Source organism: Suncus etruscus, chromosome 3, assembly GCF_024139225.1.
Source record: "Suncus etruscus isolate mSunEtr1 chromosome 3, mSunEtr1.pri.cur, whole genome shotgun sequence".
NCBI classification, from domain to species: domain Eukaryota; kingdom Metazoa; phylum Chordata; class Mammalia; order Eulipotyphla; family Soricidae; genus Suncus; species Suncus etruscus.
Genome location: NC_064850.1, coordinates 108,745,763 through 108,762,890, shown reverse-complemented (window position 1 = coordinate 108,762,890; position 17,128 = coordinate 108,745,763). Strand labels below are relative to the sequence as shown.

Sequence of the window (17,128 nt, the reverse complement as noted above, 5' to 3'; positions counted from 1 at the left end):
TTAGGGTTCTGTTGTAATCTCTCCCCTTTCATTTGTGATTCTACTGATTTGGGTGTTTTCCCTCTTTTTTTTGGTGAGTTTTGACAATGGTTTTTCTATCTTGTTTATTTTTTCGAAAAACCAACTCCTGGTCTCATTGATTTTTTGTATTGTTTTCTTAGTTTCGATGTTGTTTATTTCTGCTCAGGTTTTTATTATTTCTTGCCTTCTGGTTGTGGTTGGATTTCTCTGTTGCTGTTGTTCCAATTCTTTGAGGTGATCTTTTAAACTGTTGGTTTGTTATTTTTCTGTTGCTTGACATAGGCCTGTATTGCTATGAATTCCCCCCTAATTACTGCTTTTGCTGTGTCCCATATATTTTGACATGTTGTCTCTTCATTGTCATTTGTCTCAAGGAATCTTTTTATTTCTTCCTTGAGTTGTTCCTTGATCCAACTGTTGTTGAGCAGCATGATGTTTAATCTCCAGGTATTAGTTTTTCTCCATTGCTTCTTCTTGACATCAATTTTAACCTCTGTTGCATCGTGATCTGAAAGGGTACTTCTTATGATCCTTACCTTTGTGGTCTTATATAGGTTGGCTTTGTATCCTAAGACATGGTCTATTCTTGAGAAGGTTCCATGTGGGTTTGAGAAGAATGTGTATTCTGCTTTCTGGGGATGGAGGGCTCTATATAAGTCTATTAGCCCTAAATCTTCTAATTTTTCATTTAGAGCTCTATTTCTTTGCTATTTTTCTGTTTGGTGGATCTGTCCAGTGGTGATAGTGGAGTATTGAGGTCCCCTACTATTATCACATTTCCCTTCATGTGTTTCTCCAGGTTTGCCAGTAGTTGCCTCACATATTTTGCTGACTCTACATTAGGTGCATAGATATTGACCAGGGTTAGTGTTTCTTGATCTAATGTTCCCCTGATCAGTAAGTAGTGACCCTCTTTGTCTCTGCTCACTTTCTTGAGGTTGAATGCAATTTGGTCTGATATAAGAATGGCTGTCCCTGCTCTTTTTTGTTTTCCATTGGCCTGAATAAGTACTTTCCATCCTTTTATTCTAAGCCTGTGCTTATCCTGTAGTTGTAGTTGTGTTTCTTGCAGACAGCAGAAGTCCGGTTTATTTTTCTTAACGCAGTTCTCTACTATGTGTCTTTTAATTGGAGAGTTTAGTCCATTCACATTTAGGGAAATTATTGATAGAGAGGACTGTTGTACAGTTGTATTGTGTGGAGTGGTTGTTGTTACAATCGGGGGTTTGGATTGTGTAATTCATCTCTGAGTAAGTCGCTTAGGATCGGCTTAGTTTGCACAAATAGTTCAAGTTCGTTCATGTTTGAGAATGTTTTTAGTCTGCCCTCCCATATGAATGATAGTTTTGCTGGGTATTGGACCCTGGGTTGGAAATTTCTTTCATTCAGTTGTTTAAATATGTCATTCCACTGCCTTCTTGTTAGAATTATTTCAAATGGGAGATCTGGTTTGATTCTTATGTCCTTTCCTTTGTACTTGAGTTTTTTTTCTCCCTTATTGCTTTCAGGAGTTCCTCTTTCTCTTTGTTTTTTGCCATTTGGATTATTATGTGTCTTGGTGTTGGCTTATTAGGATCTATTTTATTAGGGACTCTCTTGACTTCCTGGGTTTGTCCTGAAGTGTCTTTCCAGAGGGTGGGTTAGTTCTCTGTTATTATCTCCCTGACATTCTGTTCTTCCCCCTTCCCTATTTCCTCCCCTTCTGGTATACCCACAATTCTTAGATTGTTTCTTTTGTCTTTGTTCATTAGATATTGGATTTTTCCTTCCAGTGCTTTGCCTTTTATTTCTTTGTTGGTTTCTTGATCATTTTTTGATTGTAGTTTTCCTTCGAGTTCTACGATGTGCTTTTCCAACTCTGTGTTTCTGCTCGTAAGGCTTGTTACTTTGTCTTTTAAGTCCTTCACTTCTTTTTGTATGGAATCTCTCATGTTCTTTGACATTTCTTCTAAAATTTGGCTGATTCGTTCATCCATGGATTTCTTATACTCGGTTGCTAGGGTTTCTTTAATTTCTTTTAGTAATTCTTGCATTTCCTTCCTCATGACCACTTTTAGGTCTTCTTCCCATGGATCTGTGCGTTTTGGTGGATTTGGAAACTTGATAGGGTTTGTCATGTTGTCTCCAGTTATTAGGGATCTCCTTGATTTATGCATAATTCTTTGTATTTATTGGTGTGTTTTGGAGTGCTGTGGCTTCTAATTTCGGCCTGCTTTGGTCTCCTTCCTGAAGGTGTTTCTAGAGGGTGCTGTTGGGTGAGCTTGTTGAACCTAGCCCTTTCTCCTCCCCTTTGCTACCTAGAGTTCAGCCTTCCTGCAGTGGGTATTGTTGCTTTTCTACTCCTTATTTCTGTCAGCGTTGCAGTTCCAGTCCTGGCCACAATGGTTGCTGGCGCTGTTGAGCCTAGGTCTCAATCCCCCCTCCTTTCTCTGGGAGTCAATGGAGCTCCACCCCTTCCAAGCCTCCCTTGAAGGAGTTCCCTCAGTCCAACCCTTGAGGCTCTGCCCTCGCCCTTGGGGAGTCCCTGGTCCACTCCAGGGCCCAAGGGGGTGGACTGCTCTAGGTCACCTGAGAGTCCAGCTGGCTGGCCCTATCTCCCCCGTCTATTCGGGTTGCTCAACTTGCCTTTCCAGGCGCCCACCCGGGGGAAGGGACTCACTCGAGCCTCTCTGGGCGGTGCGCGGGGGTCTCACCCAAGCCTCTCTGGCCGGCGTGGGGGGTGGTGGTGTTCCCTGGGCGGGGGAGCCAGTCCTGACTCTGCACAAGGAAACAGAGTTTCACCCAAGCCTCTCTGGCCGGCGGGGGGCGGGGGTCCCTGTGACTCCGCACAAGCAATCAGAGTCTCACCCAAGCCTCTCTGGCCGGCGCCGGGGGTCCCTGGGCGGGGGAGCCAGTCCTGACTCTGCACAAGGGAACAGAGTTTTACCCAAGCCTCTCTGGCGGGCGCGGGGGGCGGGGGTCCCTGTGACTCCGCACAAGGAAACAGAGTTTCACCCAAGCCTCTCTGGCTGGCGCGGGGGTGGGGGGGTCCCTGTGACTCCGCACAAGGAAACAGAGTCTCACCCAAGCCTCTCTGGCCGGCGCTGGGGGTCCCTGGGCGGGGGTAGATTATTGTCTTAAGAGTGGTATTTTGGAGTCAGGTCGCATTTTCTTAAAATGAGAAATAATTTGTTTTTTTAAATCACACCTAATAATATTTATTCAAGTTAAAATAATATTTATTCAAAGTACACCTCTAATTTTCCACTTTAAAAAGTGTCATTAGTCGCAAAAAAGTGTCATTATGAAACTGATAAGAACAGATACTACACTTGATCTTAGCCAAAAGGCTGGAGTGATAGCACAGTGGTAAGGCATTTGCCTTGTACATAGCAGATCCAGGGCAGACCTGGTTTGATCCTGGCATCGCCTATGGTCTGCCTAGCCAGGAGGGATTTCTGAGTGCATAGCCCATAACACCTGAGCATCACCGGTGTGGCCCAAAAACAAACAGAAGAAGTGTTTTTATTAACTTAATTTGTTTTTGACTCACATGACATAATCTAATAAGGTCTAAGAGGGAAGAAGCTACAGGTGTTCTGGTTAGTTCACTTAGTCAGACAATGCTTGGCATATAGTAGGTGCTCAGAATACATACATGGTCTTAGAACAAGAGGCAAAGGGAATTTCAATCTCAACTTATTGATAAGAACAAAAAGACAACAAGTAATGTTAATTTAGGTGGCATAATAAAGATTAGTTTAATAATCACAAAAATCTAGGATCAGAGTGATTGGACAGCAGGTAGGGCACTTGTTTTGCATGTTGTATAATCAGGTTTATTCTCGAGCATTCCATATGGTCTTCTGAGCACCACCAAGAGTCATCTCTGAGTATACATCCAGCAGCAAGCCCTGGGTACTTCTGGGTGTGGCTCCAAAATAAAACAAAACAAAAACTCTAAACCCCACCCCTCAAAAAAAATCCCTGGTGAAAAAGGTATGGATTTTGTCTTATAGATGACAAAAATCAAAAAATCTCAAAGAAGTCAAACACACTATTAGTTCTCATACCTGCAAAGATTATATTACAAATTTGGGCCCTGGGTTATTTCTTGTCTTTGAAGTCAGATTTGGGATAATAACAAAAATTTGAGTGGCTTAGTGTTGTTTTTTTTTTCCCCACACCAGAGATACTCAGGGGTTACTCCTGGCTCAGCACTTAGAAATTATTCCTGGCAGGCGCAGAAAGACTAAATGTAAGGCTCTATCTGTGATACTATCTCTTTGTTGAGTGTCTTATTAAGTAATTAAAAATCAAAGTGGTTACTCTGTGCTTCTTATATATTGGTTCAGAGAGCAAACAATTTCACAACTAGTTGATAAAAGGCTAGTGGAATTGATAGTAATTGCTTATGACAGTTTATCATCCCCATAGCAATACAAATCTTGCTTTTAATTTATATTCTAGGGTCAAGTAATAAAGAATCAATAAAGGAATGTCTGTAGGTACAATAAATGAAAACTTCAAATAGGAAACATAGGTGTTTCAAAGAATAAAACAATTTTTGTATTAATTAAAATGTGATTTTTGGCAACCCAAATGAGACAAAAGAGAATTAGGTCAGGGGTCCTTAAGTCCAACTTAAGAACCTGCACATATTTGCTGGAACAAAGTTAAGGCTTTTGGAAATTATGATGAGATACACATTTTGTCCATCTGACAAAACAGGTGATAACAAAGGATAAAGTGAGAAGATAAATGGAAAAAATGAAGGAATGAAGTGGCTTGAATAGAGAGAAAAGATACTTATATATCACGAGGATTAATTTATTACAATATTGGGACAATAATTATAAAATGACACTGTTGAGAAAATAATTATCTACTGATGAGAACTGATGGAGATTTGTAAGCATGTACATCAGTAACATGGCAATAAGGGCACTGTGTTTAGCAAAGCAACTGTCTCTTGTTCTTGTGTCAACTAGAAAGTGGATATGCAAGAGGATTTTCATTATCTTTGAAATAATAAGTCAGCAGAATCTTATTTTGTCCCAATTTATTGGGAATAAAAGGCAGCAGAGTTGTTTTACTTTATTCTTTATGGCCTTTATCATCATAGTCTTGACCACCCACAAACTAATCCAGGAGAACCAGAGATAACTTTCCTAGAATGAATTTGTATACATTTCAATTCAAAAGATCTTTTTAGGGGTTATTAACACGGTGATGTCAAAAGGTGTCATTCCAGTCACAATGCATTTGCAAGATCTATTATGTGTGAGATTAATCACATGTAAATATTTGGTCGAAATAAAACTAACTTATTTCCTGCACCATGGGCCCAGGAACGAATGAACACCAGCCTGATGAGAAGGAAGAGACGTGTTTCCCTCTTCAAAGCATCTCTATAGAGCGGCTTCATCTCTGAATCTGGACACAGTCCAGTGGGATTTTGTTATATGAGGTTGAATGTAAAGGTGTTGTATTTCATGAGATGAAATCATAACACAGTGGACTGCAAAAATTTTGAGAGATTATTATTTCAGAGTGTTGGCAAGCTCTATTCTCTAGGGAATTTTGCATCCAAAAAAGAAATATAGAAAAAAAACCCACAAAAAAATCAAAAAAGAAATATAGATCTTCTTTCTTTGGAGAAAAATGATAATCTGTAGTCCTTTATGGATGGCTGGAGCTGGACTGCTATGTTAAATTTGGAGTACATATGGTCAATATATGCTTTCTTGTGACATTTTTTAATGGACTTTGTGTCTTCCAATACCTTTCAACTTTCAGGAGGATGGTGGTCAATGGGTCTTTGCCAACCCCCTATCCACCCAACTCATAACCCATACTAAAGGATATTTGTATTTAGTTGTTGCTCTATCACACTTTACTGTTAGGCTGCATGAACTGTCTAAATCATGTGCATTGATCACTATGAATTTGGACAATCCCGTTGAGAGCATTTGGCCCAAGGCGAGAGGAGACTAAGAAGCTGCCTCTCGAGTTTTTTTCCTCGCCATTGTTACTGTGCTTTCAGTTGAGAAAAGCGCTCTGTCTCTTGGAGAAAGCTGAGCCATTCGCTTGCCTTTGGTTTGACCTTTTTAAACTTTGTGCTGGAACACATATAACTGTCCTAAGGCTAAACATCTCTCTACCTTCCCGACCACTTCATCTCCAATTTCTTTGTAACAGCAACATCTTGGAGTAGGTTTCTCATGAATGGCAGGAGGGAAACTAGACACCGTGGGGGGATAATCTAGTGCCTCTTTTGATTTCCTGATATTGATGTGTTCAGAAGGGAGTGTTCGTTCTCTGTTGCTGAGAGCACTCTTAAAATGTAGGTTAGGCCAGAACATTTTGGAAGTGCAATTAATTCAGCATGGGATCTAGCAAACCTCATGTATGCCCCATTGTATAGAGCTCTTTTCCCAGGAAGATTTTTCCCCCTCCTTCATTTCAGAAATAATAGATGCAATCTTAAGACTTAAAAAAAAACACACAACGGTTCTGCCTCAGTGGATATATCATCTTTAATGATAAAAAGATGTGCAGATCGGCGCAGATGTGTTTGTATCAAATTGTGTGTCTGATGTATCTCATGTGTAGTCTCTCGTGAATTCTCGTGAAAATGCTGATGAAACCGGCTGTTGTAGAGGAAGGACGGGGGTAGGGAGAGTTATGAGTTATGGCCAACCAGGAACAAATGTTACATTCCTTATCTTTCTCACAGGCATTCCTAAAAAGGCTTGTCCAAGCAGGCTGTCATCTGGAAAGAGTCCAGCTTTTAGGATGCTGCAAAGAGTCAAGCTGAGGGAGATCGGACAGCTGGGGGCCTCATCAGCAAGAGGTGCAAGCTCCTATGCAGCTGTGGACTGTCACCTGGCACGTTGTTTCCCAGGCTTCCTGCTCACCTGCGCAGTGCACCATGGCGGAGATGACGGCTGCCTGACCTGCTCAGGGGTTTTAGCGGGGGATCATGGGAGATAAGATTTTTTACAGAGCTTTCTAATTTATTTTTATTATTGTTGTTGTTGTTGTTATTATTTTGGGCAAATCTAGAAGTCACTCGCTGAAATTATAAGGATGGAGGTCTTCGGAGTGTATGTGTAGGGGAACATTGATGTAAATAACATAAAGAGACGTTGTGTTTCTGAGTTGTGTAAGTGGCAGGAAGAATATGACCCTGCTGTTCTCGCTGCCTTCTTGGTAATGGCCCACCAATTTCTCTCCAAGTCGGTTCTCTGGAGTCTGGGACCATGCCCAAAGGGCTGAAGCACATGCTTGGTGATCTCAGGCACCTCACAGTCTCCAAGTACCCATTCTCCATAGCAATGCTGGAGAATTCCCTCAAAAAGACTTTCCCCTAATCCCCTTCCCTTTAACTTCCATGAATAAGTTTTCTCAAGTTGTCTTTCCTAAGAAACTGGTCTGTTTTCTTCTAAAAGATGAGAATTTTTGGCCATCACAAAACCCTGTTTTACCTTTCTGTCAGGAAGGTACACCCACTACCCATGCAGCTTTGTTGGAATTCCAATTCTGATAAATTTTCTGAGATTGGTTTTACAGGTGATTAGTAATCTCCTCCTTCCCCTGAAAAATGGCAGTTATATCAAATTGAGCTCTCATTACTTATTAATGGAGTGGACATGAGGTGATTATATCAGTGGTGATTAAATCATTTTCAGTTGGTCTCTGCATTCAGTTCTAATGGTGCCACACAAAGATATATTTCATCTTTGTCCCAGTCAATAGGTGTGTGTTGGAGAGAGGAGCAAAGGACCCTACATCAACTATGGACATTTGGGAAATTATATGTGTCAAAGCTAATTGATACAATTTGCTGATGTAATGATAGTTCTGTGAAGGAAGGGTGATTTTTTTTTATGACAGTTGTGGTGAGCTTGATTCGTAGTAAGAAGGATCGCATTTTGCTTCTTGTGTTTTAAATACAAATACATTAAGGTAAGACATGAAAACCAGAAACCTGCAGAGGAAGGTTGATCATAAAAAGTATGTTCCTCCCCATTCCTTCCACTAACAGGCCATTTCAGAACAGTTGCCTAATTTGCCTCCATTTCTGGTTCTAAATGTGTCCATTAAGAATTGATGCTTTGGGAAAAAAATTGCTGTTGAAATCACACTCAATCCTCAGCAAATCAACCTAAACAATTAGGGAGTGCTTTATAGTCTTGATCTTTGAAAGTGATAGATAATAAACTTAGAGAAAGAAGAGCTAATTGTATATTATAAAATGCAATTATATATATACCGAAATACTTAGTTCCATCTCATGAAAGAATCTTGTATTACAAGGCAAAGGAAAGCTTAATAAAAATCAATGGATTCTTTCAAACCAGAAACGATTTACTTACTTTGAAATGCCCATATGACCTTTTAGGTTTTTATTTCTTAATAAATCATGCACAGAGAATATGTTCTGTATAAAATATTTCTAGACTTCTTTTTTTCACTAGAAATACAGAATTTAAAAAATGACCTGAGAAGTTAAAATAAAAAAAAAAGATGCTTGGGGGAGGGCCAGGGCTGGAGAGATAGTACAGTGGGTAAGGGGTTTGTTTGCCTTGTACACAGCCAACATTGGTTAAATATTGGGCATCCCTTATGGTCCCCAAGCATGCCCAAAATAATTCCTAGAAATAGATCCAGGAGTAACCCCTGAAGATGCTGAATGTGCTCTCAAAACAAAACAAAAAGAAACAAAAGAAACAAAGCTTATTATGCTGTGTACCTAGGAAGGGGAGGAGACCAGGAAATGAATGACCTGGAAGAAAAGTTTCTATCAGCAAGGAAGACAGGCAAGGACTCCTTAACACCGATGGGAGTGAGCACTGAGCCTGTAGTAGCACTGCTGGAGTAGGTATCAAGAACAGAACAAAGCAAAACAAAATCTTTCCTCCCTTCCCTTTGCCTTTTCTTTTTGGGATGTTGTTACCAGGACCAGATGATACACATTTGGTTATGGTGAACCAGAGATGGCAACTATGTGTATGTGGCCCATGCAGTTGAACCCTGGTATCATATTCAGGCTTTGGTAGGTGTGGATCTTGAAACGGCTGACTCTCAGTGCAAGACCAACCACCATTATCTCCAGGCTTAGAAATGATAAATGTTACTTTCCAAAAGGATCTTTCAATTTATTATTTTATATTTTTGGGTATTTCTTTTCTTATTTTTGTTTTTGTTTTGGGGCCACATTTGGCAATGCTCAGGGGTTACTTCTGGCTTTATTCTCTGGAACATTCCTAGAAGTGCTGGTGGGAGCATATGGGATGCTAGAATCAAACCCAGGTTGGTTGTATGTAAGGCAAATACCCTATTCAATGTACTATTGCTACAGCCTCAGAAATGTAAATATTATTGAAATCTTGTTTTTAAGTTCAGTAAGTTGTATTTTTTTTTCTTAAAGGGTAAGAGTAAAAAAATATAGTAAAGGTGTGATAGTGGTAATCGCCAATATTTGCATAGGTCCAGAAAAATGGAGAAAATGGAAAAAAAATCCTTGACCTGATTACAAAAAGGCCTCACCCCAGAAGTTTGTTGGCATAAGACAGACTCTGGGTTCCAGGCATACCAGTCTATCCAACTCCAGTCATTCTCAAGGTTCCGGTGAAACTTTTTCACACTTTAGCTATTGTTGGTATCAAACTCTTATATTTAAAGACTCTGGATTCTGTGCATTTCTTTCATTGATGTCAGGCTAGTTTCAGCATATCATTAAATGCGGAGCGATCTGCCCTGCATGCAGACTGTCAGCAACTTGATTTTAATTGATCAAGAATTGATGCATTCTTTCTCCTCTGCTTCTTCCTATTAATATGGGGATGAGCTATAAATCCATTTTAGGAAACTAGTTTCTCTTTTGAGAGGTTTAGTATAAGACATTTCCTGGAAACTCTGTTTAGCTATTTTCCAGAGGAGAGAGTTGATTTTATTGATATAAAGAAAGTCAGAGGGATGAAAGCAAGGATGGGAAGTCGAAGAGCTGACAAAGAACAGAAGCAAATGGCATTAGGCATTCAGAAGAAATACTGGACCTGAGGCTGTTTTGATGTTCTACCCTGAAAACAGGGAAGAGTCAAAGGAGTGGCTGTTTCATGACTCCCTCTCCTTCTTATGGACTTCACTCATGAAACTCTCCATCTTCATCTATGTGACAGCAAGTTTCATTCTTTTTTTATAGCTGAGTAGTGTTCCACTGTGTATAAGTATCATTTCTTTATCCAGTTATCTGTGCTTGAACACTTGGGCTGTTCCCAATATTGTAAACCACAGTGCCTAAAATTAATCAATTTAAATATTAGGAGCCAGAGAGATAGCATGGAGGTGGGAAGTTTGCCTTGCATGCAGAAAGATGATGGTTTGAGTCCTGGCATCCCATGTGGTCCCCCGGGCCTGCCAGGAGCGATTTCTGAGTGTAGAGCCAGGATTAACCCCTGAGCACCGCTGGATGTGACCCAAAAACCAAAAAAATTTTTTTTTAAATGTGCCTGTTATAGAGACAGGCTGGGGGAGTGGAAGGGGAACTGGGGACATTGGTGGAAGGACGGTCATAATGGTGGTGAGATTGATGTTAAAATATTGTTCGCCTGAAACAAATATATTATGAACAACTTTGTAGACCATGGTGTTTTAATAAGCAAATAACAACAAATACAACAAAGAGTTTATTGCAGAGTGGGGACAGAACATCTCTGTTCCAGTCGAGCTTTACTAAAGTCAATGACTTAAAGGAAAGTGCCACCATGTCACTTGTGGATATTTGTTTTAATGTGTTAATGCCTAGTCCTGATTCTTTTCTGAAAATGCAGAACTTGGTGACCAGAAAGTAACATGGAGAAACAGAGGGAGAGGTGAAGGACTCAAAAGCATCTTTGCCTATTTGGTTAAAGTGAAGGGGGAAGCAGGTATGGGAAAGTTTTGTAGGACACATTGTATGTGGGTGTAGTGTCTTGCCTCTTACATTTCAGTGAATATGCCAAGGTTGTAGAGTCAGTAGATTTTGGGGGGTGGATGGTTGTGGGGGGGTCTATATGAAAATGCTGGCAATCAGAATAGGCTTTCTGAAATGCTGCTTTGACCAGCAGGTTTTCAGCAACATCTGAGGATATATTATAATTTAGAGGGGAAAGCTGCAGGAATATATCAACATGGGATTGTCCGGGATGCCTCGGCTCCTAATTCTTCATGTGTTTAAACTTGCCAACTTTGCAAAAAGAGCCCAAACAAAAGCTACAGTTGATTTACTGTGTCTAGGTTCAGCGTAGAAGTTTATATAATATATTGGTCAATGATAGAGAGAGAGCCAAAACTATGACAGCAAGGATTACATGTCAAGCCAGATGTATCTTGTGTGACCATTCCTGGATGATGCTAGATCACACACTGGCTAGGTCTGGAAGAAAATGAATTGATTTAGACTTTTTTGACTCAAGGAGTGAATGAATGCTGTTTGATATTTTGCCTTTTCATGGCCACTGCCCCACAACTGACTCCACAGTAACCATTCCCTCAACTTTCCAGAGAGGAGCTTGGAGACCTTCAGTCTCATGGAATGAATTCAGAGCTGAGCCTGTGCTGGAGACAGAAAGGTACAGAGCAATGGGTTCAACATAAAGAGAATCAGCCTGAGGACATGCTCTGTACTTGGGGGACAAGTCCTCTGTATTTGGGTATGCGTGTGTTTGAGTGTATATGTTAGTGCATGCATGGCTCTTGTGTGATATGTGCACATAAGGGACACTTATATAAAGCATTGTGCATAAGCCACTCTGTGCTTAGATATACATATTTGGAGTATATGTGAACACCTACATGCATGTGTGTACATCTCCTGTGTAGTCTGTTCATACATGCTTGTATTTGGGAGGAGAGGAGGAGTCAAGAATTCAGATGTTGGACATGTATTTGTGGGAGAAGGGGTCACCTCATTGTCCTGAATGCTTGTAGGGCCCCAGAGTTCCCTGGCTCATCCAAGCACATTGGATGGACTCTTAGAAAGCCATTTCTGTTGCGTCTGCTGGGAATAACAGCAAGCAAGTGAGCTTACAGTGAGCCATGGGCCATTGAGGTATGGTCCCAGGCTTGGGTCACTTTTAGCTCGTTTTGTGGCCACATCCAGCAATGCTCAGGGCTTACTCTTGGCTCTGTGCTAAGAGATCCATATAGGCTCTGGGAATTGACTTAGGTTAGTTGCATGAAAGGCAACTGTGTTACACACTGTACTATTGCTCCTGTCCTCTTGGGTCATGTTTTTTTTTTTCAGTTTTTAAATTAATAATTTTTTAATTGAATCACCGTGAGATACACAGTTACAAAGTTTTTTATGATTGGGTTTCAGTCATACAATGTCTACACTGAGCCTTCATCAGTGCACATTTCTGTTATCAATGTTCCCAGTTTCCATCTCACTTTCTGCCACCCACCAGGGCAGATATTTTCCTTCTCATTCTCTCTATCTCTGATTCATTTTTCCTTTGAGGCATTGTGGTTTGCAGCATTTGCTAAGGAAGTGGTATCATGCATATCATATTACCTCCTTTCAGCACTCAGTACTTGTTGAGAGTGAACATTTTTTATTATTATTGTCATAGTGGACCCATTTCTGTCCTAATTTCGCTCCCCAACTCTTTGCTGCACAGTTCCTATCATAGGCTGGTCTTCTTGGACTTACTCTCTATTATCTTTGGGAATTACTACCATATTATCTTTTTTAAATATCTCACAAGTGAGAGCTCTCCATGACATTGAATCTAAAGGCATCTTCAAGGATAAAACATTCTGACCAAGCAAGTGGAAGCAAAATTAAACAAATGAGACTAAATTAAACTAAGATACTTCTGTACCTCACAGGAAATGATGACCAGGATACAAAGACTACCCATGGATTAGGAGAAATTATTCATCTAGTACCCATCTGATAAGGAGTTAATATCTAAATATATATGGCACTGGTAGAGCTTAACAAGCGTTTAAAACATTTAACCACATCAAAAAATGGGGAGAAAAGATAAACAGAAACTTCCCCAAAGAAATACAGATGGCCAATAGACACATGAAAAAAAGTTCTACATCATTAATTATCAGGGAAATGCAAATCAAAACAATGAGATGCCACATCACACCACAGAGACTGGCACACATCAAAAGAACAGGAACAATCAGAGCTGAGGTGGATGTGGGGAGAAAGGGACTCTCATTCACTGTCATTGGGAATGTCAATTAATTCAACCATTTTGGAAAACAATGTGGACATTCCTCAAAAACACTAGAAATTGAGCTTCCATATGATCCAGTAATACTACTCCTAGTAATATACCTTGTGGGCCCAAATAACACAATGCAGAAAATGCATCTGCACTTCTTGAGTCATTTTTTATGGACATTTCTGAAAACTTTGAATTGCAGTCCTGAGGTTCAAAAAAGTCATCTATGAAGAAGTTTAAATTTCACTCAAGACTCATGTTCAGACCTACTTAGACATATACAACTCACTTTACCAACTTTATTTTCTTCATAACATTCCCCAGTCCCCTGGAAATTGAATAAAGGAAATGGAGGAGCAGAATTCTGAGAAGAAAACCATCCTAAGTGAAGAAGGAATTTGAAAGGTGGCTGCCAGAGACTTCAGATCTGGTGGAATGAGGGCCAATCACCCTTTTCCTTGAAGAGGAGGTGATACATTAAGGAGAAGTGGAATATTCATGCTACAGAATGTCCCCATACCTCCAATTCTGCAGCTAGAAAGGTCCTGGATCCACTCATAAAAGAGGTTCTCAGACTTATTGAAAAAAAAAAACCTCCTAGTTCTCTAAAAATCTCTTTAAAGTGACCAAATGGAAAGTCCCCTCCAATTGCATCCCAGGCTAGTACTGCCCCCTGAATTGTTTCAATATTCCTCCATGGGGCAGTATCAACCACTTTGTAAAACACTCGCTGTGACAATCAGTTGGAGACCAGAAGGCTGAAAGGGTAGAAAGGACTAAAATCTGAGGTTCTCACGGTCCAGAGCAGGTTAGGCTAGGATTAAGTGGCTTTAGTAAATAAGTAGCAATAGCTTTGGTTCCAGGAAACCCAGAATTGTGTGCAGGAGAAAACTGTAGAGGCTCAAGGCCAGACTGGTCAAAGACAACGGCTTTAGATTCAGTCTCAACCCTGAATCAAAGATCATCTCTCCAATCTCCCCTTCTATAGTCTCTCAGAAACGTAGGTGCACATAAATTAAGTAATTATTGCCTGCCTGAACAAAAGCCACTGCTTTTTGCAGACTAAGCACCCAGTATTAAAGTTTCTTCTAAGGCTTGCAAAGTGGAACGGACCTTGGGGACTTCAAAGTCATGTGGAAATTTCCCAAGAAATTGGGGTGTTAGAAAAACTACCACACTATTCATTAAATTGCACCCAGTTTAAAATATGCACTTATTCTTCCGGGGTTCCCAATTCTCAGTGAGGTTCAGAGGCCAGTCTTATTAGTATTAATATTAGTATTAGCCTATCTATAAGATGGTTAGGTGCTTGCGTGGGTGGCACAGTGCTGCCAGAGGTGCTACACCCTGTGGTACTGTAGAGGGTCATGTAGTGCTGGGGATGAAACTCAGGACCTTGTGTGTGACATAAATTAAGCTTTTACACTCTCGACTTGAAAATCCTGGCACTTTAGACTATTGATTGGAATGGGTAAGTTTTATGGCTTTTTACAGTTAGTAGGTTCCTGAAAAATGTTGCCTGGACTATTCTCAAAGGAGAAAAATCACTAAAATCCATCAAGAAGTGAGCCATAGACAAATTCTGTCTGTGTGGACCAAGAACAAGCAGCCTGTCTCAAAAAAAAGCTCAGAGTTGATTATTTTCTGGAGGACAGGACGTCCCTGAAGAAACTCAGAGCAGAAGTCTAGAAACTGTAAACCACGTGGCTTCCCCAGAAAGACGTGATTAGCTGCCACTGCTGCCTTCGAATTCGGGCTGCTCTGGGGCCAGGGTACAGTCTTTGATAGACATACTCACATATGGGTCCCCCGAAGAGAACTGATTTCTTTGTGCAGAGGAATCTCAGCGGCAGAATTCTCCCTGACCCTCCTCTAACCTCCCCATCTCTTTCCTCTAGGGGTCCTCTATTCTCTTGCCCTGTTTTGTTGGGGGATTTTCTTTTATCTTTTGAGCCTGCTTCCTTTGCCCAACTTTCGGGCCATCTTGACACCTCTCAAGGTCAGATGGGGCCTTTGTGCTGCTGGAACTGCACTGTGCCCAGCCAGGCAGAGATGATCTTCTTGCTTTGCTGTGACTCCAGAGGGGCAAATTGGTCAGTGCTTCCTTACCAGCCCTTTGTGCTGGCAGCAGGGCCCCACTGTCATTGCCTTTTTTTTTTTTTTTTGCAGCCTAGTGACAAGTGACTTGCTCATGGACACAAGTTGGGCTGAGAGTCCACCTGGTTGGGCTCTTTCCGGAGCTTGAGGGAAAGAACAGCAAAACAGAATTGGGAAATGTGGTTGCACTGAGGTGGTTGAAGTTTGCAGCCATTTGAACAAATCATAAGAATCTAAACCAAAGGTGGGAGAGACTTACTGGCTTTAGAGCTACAAGGCCACAAAGGAGAGTTTGTAAATCCAGATTATTTCTGGGTGCTGGCATGCCTGAAGTTGTGCCATCTGGGTTCTGGATGGTCACTTTCTGTCTATCCTGTGGCTCATGAGTCTCCATTTATACTTTCCTGGAACTTTAACCCTGCCTCTCAGAGCACAAATCTCTCTCTGTCTCTTTCTCTGTGCCTCTCTCTGTCTCTGTCTCTCATCTCATCTCAGGCTAACTCCTGGCTCTGTGCTGAGGGGTCACTTCTGGTGGGCTGGTTTAAAACCCAGATCAGCTGTGCACAAGGAAATCACCCTACCTATTATCTATTACCTATTATCTCTCTGGCCCCAATATTTCTTCTCCTATATCCTCCTGCCTCCTTTTGGACAATGCCTTTGCTTTCTTGTCTATGAAAACCCAGGGCATCTGGCTTTAGTTCCCTCCACCACTGATGAACTGCCCTTTCAGGAATCTCACTTTTCCTTCTGTTTCTAAGAAAAAAATTGAGCTGCTCTTTTTTCCTGGGGCTGACTCAGCACACCCCACACCTCGATTCTGACTGACCTTATTACACAGCACAGCTTTCTACACAACATCAACATCCCTATCTCCTGTCACTCATCGCCCCACCTTGTATCTGTGCATCTATCACTTCTCAGTCTACCCACCTACCTATTTGCCGACCTACCGACTCATCTACCCAGTGACCTATGTACCTCCCTATTTATCTCTCCCTCTTTCCCCACTTACCAACCCACAGACCCATCTATTTATGTATCTACAGCTGTCTGTTTACTAAATAAAGTTCACCTGTGGATATACATTTTATCCTCATGTCTCCCAGGATGACTGTGCTCCCACCCATGTGCAAGCTCACTGTGTTCCCTTTACAATTTCAGTCCCTCTGGATACTCTTGCCACACAGTGGCCTGAGATATTTCCTCTTTCCTTTGCTTGAGAACTCTGATTGTAGATTTTTCTTTCTGTCTTTACTTTCTGGCTTCCTACCTTCCTCTCCTTGGTGTCTGTGGATGGTGCTGCATTCACTTGTCTTTCATCACTCACCCTGAACTGCTATGGGTCATACTCAGAGCCCTGCTTTCACTTGAACTTTATGACCCTTTTTCCTGCAATAGTGGTTTGCTGACTGCCTTCACTTCTGTTTTTGTTTTGTGACATAAAGACCACTTATTATCTGTGGGATGTCTATTTCTCATAGATTCCTATGACAACTTTGTCCCTGTCCCTTTCTATGGTTGACAAACTTTTGGCTCCTATTGCAAACTAATGTAGACAAAAATGTCTTTTTCTTATCCCTCAGAGGAGTCCATTAGCACCACCTTTAGTGAGCCTTTTAAAACAATATGATGCCAGAACCCCTACTATTTTTTTTTATATTTTTTTTTATTGAGACCATTATGAATTACAAGTCTTTCATGGTTATATTTCAGGCATTTAATGACAGTGAATTAGGGTCATTCCCACCACCAGTGTTGACCTCCTTCTACCATAGTTCCCCACATGCATTCCATAC

General features: G+C 41.0%; 1 pseudogene; it reads right to left on the bottom strand.

Moving 5' to 3' along the window:
• Nucleotides 1-3,234: 3,234 nt before the first annotated feature.
• LOC126005430 (uncharacterized) lies at nt 3,235-3,362 on the bottom strand (annotated as a pseudogene).
• Nucleotides 3,363-17,128: the final 13,766 nt, after the last annotated feature.